The sequence below is a fragment of the Phodopus roborovskii genome, unplaced genomic scaffold (genome assembly GCF_943737965.1).
Source record: "Phodopus roborovskii unplaced genomic scaffold, PHOROB, whole genome shotgun sequence".
NCBI classification, from domain to species: Eukaryota; Metazoa; Chordata; class Mammalia; order Rodentia; family Cricetidae; genus Phodopus; species Phodopus roborovskii.
Window position 1 is genome coordinate 3,382,501 of NW_026126487.1, and position 8,662 is coordinate 3,391,162.

The window sequence follows — 8,662 nt, forward strand, 5'->3', positions numbered from 1 at the left end:
GTTGGAGTCAGTCATTAGATCCCACATGAACAGTTTTCATCACTGTCCAGCAGCATCTCCCCTTGGGATCACATGCCCTTGGATCAAATTCCCTCTTCCTCCTCCCTCACTGTGACTTAGCATACCTCATGTGCAGAGAGTCTGGCAGCCAATCTACACAGTCACAACAAGGTCTTACCTATTATTCAGCCACACCTGTATTTTGGAGTAGTAAGCAAAGCCCATGGGCCTTGAAAGCAGAGGGTCCAGGTCCACCTGAAGCTGACAACCGTGGTTCGACCTGTGGCCAGTTTCTTGATTCTTAGGCTCCTTTGGTCTCCTATCTCAGAGAAGGGGACAGCTTAACTCCTGAGTGCCTGAAGACCTGAGGAGACAAACCGGCAGAGATGCTAGAGCAAGTGAAAGGGAGCAGGCCTATAAATTCCCGAGGCTTCCAGCCTAAGGATTACCTGCTGGCACACCCACCAAAGCTTTTCACAGTGACCATGTCAAGAACAGGACAGGGTGTATAATGCACCCATAACAGCATGCACAGCAGACAGGAAAGTCAGAGTCACTATGGGCCTAGAAAGACTTTGTAAAGAATTAAAGCATTACATTTAGTTCCAACAGAGTACAAGCAGGAAGAAGGTCTGCTTGGGATTTGTAAGTGAAGGACAAGAGCTAAGGATGTGCTCACTGGTAAAGTGCTTGCCTAGCATGCACAAGGTTCTCCATTCCATTGCCAGCTCCACAAAGACAGATAACAGAGAACTGGCAAGACAAATAAAGACATTGTTTAGTACACTGAACTTTTTGTACAGCCTGTCTCAAAGCTGACTTTCTTATTCTAGAGTGTGTTCAACATCTGAGGCTTAAATCTCAATGCTCCTCTCCCCTGGTTAGAATGGGGCTATGGGACCTCAACAACTGGAAAGGAGGAGCCAGGGCAAGTTCCCATCCTGCCACTTGAATGGTTAAAAACAAAACAAAACTCATAGAAGTGAGTGGCGGTCTTTAACTCAGTGCTTGCAAATGACCATTCCACATCAGACTCCAGTTCTATTACCTGGTCTCCAAGCCCACAAAGCCCAGGGCATAGGAGATCTACAAGCAGGGCCAGGAGAAATAACCCTGGCAGCAATGGAGGGCACAGAACCAGTTTAAGAAATGTCAGAAAGGCTAACAAAAATGATACCAAGTCCTCTAAGGGACCGAGTTTCACAGTCCAGCTTCTACTGATGATGCTGAGTTAGCATAGACATTTGTGATACCCTGCCCATTATTTCAGAGGTGGAGAGGCTCCCTTAGCAAGAACCTCAGCACCAACAGCCACTGCTAATTCTGGGGACTTGGCTATCCTGAAAAGCCTCTCCTGAGGGCTGCAGATCATAGTGGTTTGGGTGTACTTAGTTTTATGGTTAATGCACTGCAGTATAAATAAATATAACTTAATATAAGCATCTCTTCTGAAAATATGTATGCCATAAAATGACAAATAAAATAGGTCAATAACTAAGCCCATAGTAAATAACTCAGGCATAACATTAGCATGAACTAAGATAAACCGATCTTCTTCAAAACTGATGATAAATTTATTCACAATGGAATTTCAAAATGAAAAGCTAACTGTGAACTTACACACACTCCACTTCAGGTGAGAAGAGATCTTAGGAAAGCAAACACAGCTTATGCATTTGTGTGCTCAAATAACATCTGCACGGTCTGCTTCAGTGTCCTCTCAAAGGCACAGTAGCTGTTAATAACCTGTCCCAGAGCACAGCTGTAATGTGCAAGCTACTTAAATGCCAGGTAAGCACAGGACATCAGCCTATTGTCAACTTTCTTTGGGGGATGTTCAGAGTGAAAACAAGGGTCTGCAGTAGATACTGTACACTGACTTTGATGGGAGCTGAAGCAAAAGATACTGGGTAATAGTATCTTGTTTTGGTTGAGTTTAATAGTAGAAGGCAGTGATTGGGCTAAAGAAAGTTGGAGTAGGTGATGGGAATGTAGGTTACCTCTGTTCTCAGCACCAAGTACATCCTGAAAACCCCAACTCTCCTTCTCTGAGCAACCCAGAGTTTAACCTTACTTTGTACCTGTAAGACAACTGCAAGATGAGCTGTCCTGCCCCAATCTTCATTTTCTTGACTCTCACTCCCATGCTGTCTTCAAGGTAGAAACACTGCTAGAGCCCACTGCTTTGTTTTGAAGTTTTAATGTGCTGCGAGATTCCTGTCACTGAAATGAGATCCCAGAGAAAGGAACTTACAAGGAGGAAGGGCTTATTTTGGCTCATGGTTTTAGAGGTTAAGTCCTGATGAGTGGGCTCCCTGCCTTGGGCCTATGGTGAGGCCACATATTCACAGCAGGAGGGCATAATGGAGCCAAACTTCTTACTGCAAGTCAGGGAACAAAGAAGAGACCAGAGTCCCACTGGTCATAACACTGATAACCTCTAGGCACCCCCCCCCCATTCTCACAGGTCTGTGAAAATTCATGCATACAAAATGGCGCCCAATGTGGGGCTTGAACCCATGACCCTGAGATTAAGAGTCTCATGATCTAGTGACTGAGTTTTCTGGCCTGATAGGTCCCAAGGTCCTTGAACTTCAAATGAACATACAGATGCTACATTAATTATAAAGCCTATGATTAGGGCTTCTTATTGGCTAGCTGTCTTAATTATTAACCCATCTCTATTAATCTAAGAATTTCCATGTGGTCTTATCTGACTGAAGAAAGGTCCGGACCTGTTATTCCTTCCTCCACTACATGGTGGCTAAGTGTCTCCACAGAGATGAGAGTGATTTCCTGTTTGTCCCTGCTTATATCCTGATTCTGCCCAGCTACATTACTTCCTGTCTGTACAGACCTCCAGACCTCTATGGTTAGCTAGTGGCAAGCTTCATTCTCTGACCCCCAGAAAGGCTTTATTTGTGCAAGAAAGATATCACCATAGTTTTGGAGAACATTTCATATCTAAACTGCAGAAACTGTGGGGAGATTTTTCACACATTACAGAATCATAAACTGGGATGAAGAATAATGTCAAATTATAAGTCTCTCCATGCTTTGTTTTGTTCCTACTTTTTCCTTTTGTCACAGTTTATTTTTTTAAGCTGCTTTATAATTTTCACCTGGCATATAAAGAGCTTGGAATCACCCCTGAGAAGTAAACTGACCAATGTGAAAAATAAATGACTTCTATTCAACCTGAGGCCTCAGAGAAAAATGCTACCCCCTAATTTGGAGATAGTCAGGGAGATAAACACAATGACTGTTCATAGCAGAGACCTCTGGGAAATGCCCACAGTAGGAAAACCCAGGCTGGGACTGGCCAGCTGCTTGAGTCTTGCATTCAAATTTGGCCAGGAAGAACTAGGAGAGTGCAGGCAGCTGGAAACCATGCTGTTGAGATGACTCTCCACGAACTTCGTCAAGCTCCAGAGAGCCAATACTGGAGATAAATCTTCCTTGGGCTTCTTTCTGGCAGGGGAAAAAGAAAGTAAGTACTGTGAAATATGCCAGAACATTCTATTCCAGTCTGCACCTGGGAGGATTTGCCCAGTAGAAGAGCTTCTTAACCTAGTCTAACCTGCAAGGTTCCATCTGTCAGAGCCCAGCTGACCCATGGTCAGGCTCATTTGAGCTCCCACAACACCTAGCTCTGGCCATCCTGGCCCACTGAGTAGAGATGGCAGGGAAGGTGCAGAGCTGAAGCTGAAGCTTCACTAAAGGCTGCAGTGTGCTTCCCCTCCTCTCCACACTTCCCTGAAGGCTACAGTTCCTGTTACCCTGCTCTTCACCCCAGCTGTCTGGAGGAAATTACAGGGCATTGCAAGGAGCAGAAGTGCACTTTGAACAGCTAGAGCTGGGGCCAAATCGAGACAGCAAGGCAGACATTTAAAGCTAAGGGAACTACTGTGGCCTGAGTGATCCTGTCACCTCCAAAGCTCTTGTGTTAGAAATGCAGCCCTCAACAGCATTTGGAGGCATCTCTGAATGGGAAGATGTCATGAATGGATTAATGCTGCTATAAAAAGAGCTTGAAAGAGTGGGTTCTTCTTCTCCCTCTGCTATGTGAGGACAGACCGTGAAGGCCTTCACCAGCCTCCAGAACTATGGAAGTAAATCCTCTTCCTTCCAATTACTCATCCTGTCACCCTGTTATAGCAACACAGGTCAACTAAGACACTGCTCGGGCAAACAAATCCGATGGATAAGGAAGAGGGTGTGTGAGGACAGAAGAGAAAAACAAGCAGAGAGAAAAATTCAAACGGGAACAAAATACAGATGCTAGAGATCCAAGAGAAACAGAGGTGTTTTAATGCGTGTATCAGACCAAGGAAAGCCTTCTGGAGCAAGGAGATGCTGCATTATAAACTGTCAAAACTGCAGCACATGGAACAATGGCTAAAAAACAAATAAACTAACAGCTTGAGCATGAATCCCAACACTGAGGATACAGAGGTAGGTGGGTCTCTATGAGTTTTTCAGGACTGCCAGCACAACATAGTGAGACCATGTCTATGGAAGAAAAAAAGCTAAAAGAAGTATTATAGAGAACATGGAGAGATGTATAGGAAAAAACAAAACAAAACAAAAAAGACAAAAAAAAAAAAAAACACCTCTTGGATCTATAGATGTTTAAAAAGGAGTAATATTGGAAAGAAGAAAGTGAGGATGACAGAGGACAGATGACACTGTTACAACAAACTTGATGCCTGGGTTACTGAGGCAGGAGAGATGCAATGAGGGATGAAGAAGAAGTGGCTCAGGGAGGAGACACGGGAAGGCAGTCAAAGTCATACACCTATGCCCAGTCAATGGAGAGCGCCAAGGTGGAGGGCAGTGTGCCAGGGGCAAGCATCTTTGAGGTCCAAAATGGAGCCTAGCAGCAGAAGCCAGAGACACTGTGATATGCACACTCATGAGAACTGTAGGTTACAAGTTGTCAAAAAGCCCCTGTGATTGCAAAACAATCAGATGGCATGGGATCTCGGATGAGACCGTGCAGACAGCAGATAGGTAGACATGTCCACAGCTTCCCAGAGACAGAAAACTAAGAAAGGAAACATTTCCCATGCAGAAGAGGCAAGACAGGGCTGGCAGGGTTAAACCAGACCAGGAAGGATTGTTGAAAAGTGAATGGAGTATTTTGTAGTATGGAAGAAAAATAGGAAACTATGGTAAAACTGGTTGACCAGTAGGGGAGCCCATTCCTATGAAAATGTGGAGCTACCAGAATCAATATTACTACCAAATATAAAATCACGAGTATTTTAGTTTTAATATGTATTATAACCACTTGGAGTAAGTGTGTGACTCAGAAATTTATAAATAACTCAGATATTTTTGAAGACACAGACTTGTAATTCCCAAAAGTAAGGGCTGAGGCAAGATGATTGCAACTGCAGGAAACCTGGGAATTCTTTGTCAAACTTGAAGAAGTAAAAAGATGGCTGGGAATGTGTCCTAGTGGCAGAATGCTTTGCCTGTTTATACTGGGGATAGAGATTCAAATTCTTCTTAAAGGGACCTACATCAGTTTTCCAAAGTCTCTTAAGCACTTTCTTCTGACCTTGTACTTACAATGTAGTGGTATGTACACCCACCCTCCCACCCTCCCTCCCTCCCTCTCTCCCTCCCTCCCTCTCTCCCTCCCTCCCTCTCTCTCTCACCTTGTAGCTCTGGCTCTCACTCTGACTTCTAGCCTCAAACTCAGACCTGCATGCTTCTGCCTCCTGCTGGGATTAAAGGTTTGTATCACCAAGCCCAAGCCAAACTAATTCCCCGGCTGCAAATGAATTTCTTAGTAAGGACAATGGCTCAATATAGTCTTACCAAGTAGTCACATATGGCTTTGGAAGACATTATCATGTCTCAGTAAGTAGAATTTAACTGAGTATAACTCCCAGAAGGGCTGTGTGGGAATGAAAGCTATTTTTTTTCCCATTAGCATTGTGTAAATTAAAGTAGCTATATTACTTAGGGATCATATACCTGAAAAACATTACTTTTTTACTTTTTAGTTCATTCTTTTCATTCGTTTCTTTCTTTCCTTCCTTCTTTCTTTCTCTAATTAAGTACACAAGATGAATTAAAAGCACCTTCTCTATCCCCACCAATCTGACACCACGTGGTTAATTCTGCAGGTGAGATGGAGTGGTCAAAATGGGAGTCTATAGATCCAGAAGGCCTAGTGGAGTCTTGGTGTCCAGTCTCTGTTAAATCTGGAAAACTGCCCCACAGTTTCTGGAGTGAACTGTGAACTTTGCAGCAATTGTGTGTACACCTTTCCACACCCAGGAAAATTTACCAAGAAAATGAGGGAGAATATCTAAAAAGTATGCCTTTTAGCATGAATGAACAAAACCCAGATTCTGAAACATTGTGTTCTTCTACTTAACTATAAATAACTTCAGATAGCCTGTATGATTTAAAATCATTAACTAATATAGTTGTTACAAAAATTCCACAAAAATATATACCCTCCTTGCCTTGTTTGCTCTCCAAAAATCAATTACAGTTTGAAAATAATCACCTACAGATATAGGTGTACTACACAATTCCACTAATGACTATACATCCCAGGAAAATATACATAGAGAGAGGGGGGACAGGGAGAGAGAGAGAGAGAGAGAGAGAGAGAGAGAGAGAGAGAGAGAGAGAGAGAGAGAGAGAAGCCCAGAAAGAACTATGATGCCCCAACCATGAGGGGTTAAACTGTGGCACTCCTATGCTTTGAGTTGCTATAGAAAGAGATGTGGTTAAAACAGACACACACAACCTGAAGCTTCATAAAACAAGCCAATCACAAAGATTACCCGATGTCCTTAGACAACATTCATAGGAATGGAGGGCAGACTAATGGTTACAGCCACAGGGTGGGGGGCAGTGGTGAATAGGCATGGCCACAAAGGAGAAAGGCGAGGTTTTTGTGGTGATGGAAATGTTCTTATCTTGATTATTTAACATCAATAATCAGGCTATGGCATTAAATAGACTGCAAAATACTACTGGGAAAAACTGGGGAAAGCGTTCAAGGACATATCTATTATTTTGTATCACTACTTTTTAATCTACAATTACCTCAAACTATAAAGTTTAATTAAAGAAAAAATTAAGAAGGGGAGGCAGGAGGAATGGCACTCAAGAGGCAGAGGCAGGGAGATGTCTGTAAGTTTGAGGCCTGCTTGTTCTACATAGAGAGTTCCAGAACATCCAGGGATATATAGAAACACTGTGTCAAAACAAACAAACAGACAGTAACAACAAAACACACACACACAACCACCCCCCCCCCAAAAAAAAACCCAAGGGAAATGTTCTAGTTACTGAATTCGTTTTGCTATCATGAGCTCTAAGCTTTAGAAATCACCCCAGGGCTTAGAGTCTTTGTATCAACTACAGGGATGGATGAAGTACAAACTGGACCACTCATACAAAACCCATAGCAATTTCTGTACCACTTGACATTTTTGAATCTCCTGGTTCCTTGACACTAGGGTTAGAGGCATCCTCTGTAGATTAATTCTTCCTTTTTTTTTTTTTTTTTTTTTTTTTTTTTTTAACTGATGCTACAAAGGCTCCTACAATGGATACCCAGAAAGCAAGGAAGAAGATCACAGCTGCCCAAAGGTCAAAGTGATGACAGCCTTCTTTACAAAAGCTAATGTTCCACACAATGAGGGCTCTGCCCAGCCAGAATATGAGCTACACTGATATATTTATTCAGGAGAAAATGCCCTATTGGAGGTAGAGGGGGAGTAATATAGAGAATTAAAATATATGTGGATGCCTATCATCTTTTATCTCCCAGAACAGAGGCAGGTTAGAAAGTGATTTTGAATCTACCTAATGATAACTGGTTGCTAGAAAAACACAACAGCAAACAATTTTTAAAACTTTTTCAATCATCAATATTCATTTAATCAAACAAAGACATTTTAGAACAAAAAGGATTAGCATAAAATTTATTTTATTTTTCCCTATTCTTTGATTAAAGCAGCAATATACAACAATCCTCTGTAATATTAAGCATTTTCAATAAAACTAGTGATATAGAAGCATTCTCCCTCCTGCACTACAACTGACTGGAGCTGGGAGAATACTGTAGTCTATAAACAGCTACCCCCAAGCACGCCAGCATCCCTGAACACTGGTGTGCTCCATGTCCTTTGAATCTAGATGGAAACAGATCTAAAAATAATAATTACTTGTCATGATCATTGTCAGTCCTTAATATCTTGTATACCACTGACTCCAACTTAGCTTGACCATGCGGCTTCATGCTTGGGAGAAGACAAACCACTAATCAACCGTGGACACCAAATGAAAATGCTACCTTGTGAAGGCATTTAAATAACTTAATAATGGGGTGAAGTATCCCCTCTAACTGCTACTTTAAAATGGTTTCCATAACAAACATGTCAGTAAAGTGCATGGGGTCTTTGCAAACACTTGAGGCTTTAGTATGAATGAGTGACCAAAGTTCCTCTGTAAGGGGAGGTACAATCCTGCAATTAGTGGAGGTCACATGGAAAACAGAATTATATGCTAATTTGTTCTTATATTAAGTTATCATAGAAGGTCAGGTAGAACATAGTAAAGCGAATTCTGAAAAAAAAAATTAAGTAGATTGGTATGAACCATGTCAAAGTAAACCATCTTAATA

The 8,662-nt window shown here is 42.1% G+C and overlaps 1 long non-coding RNA gene across 1 annotated transcript in view; it reads right to left on the reverse strand.

Moving 5' to 3' along the window:
- Positions 1–360, reverse strand: part of LOC127230004 (uncharacterized) — a 1,922-nt gene extending 1,562 nt beyond the window's left edge. The window contains exon 1 of the long non-coding RNA XR_007835161.1: positions 179–360. This is a non-coding gene — a long non-coding RNA (uncharacterized LOC127230004). The remainder of the gene's footprint in view (positions 1–178) is intronic.
- Between the last annotated feature and the right edge of the window lie 8,302 nt (positions 361–8,662).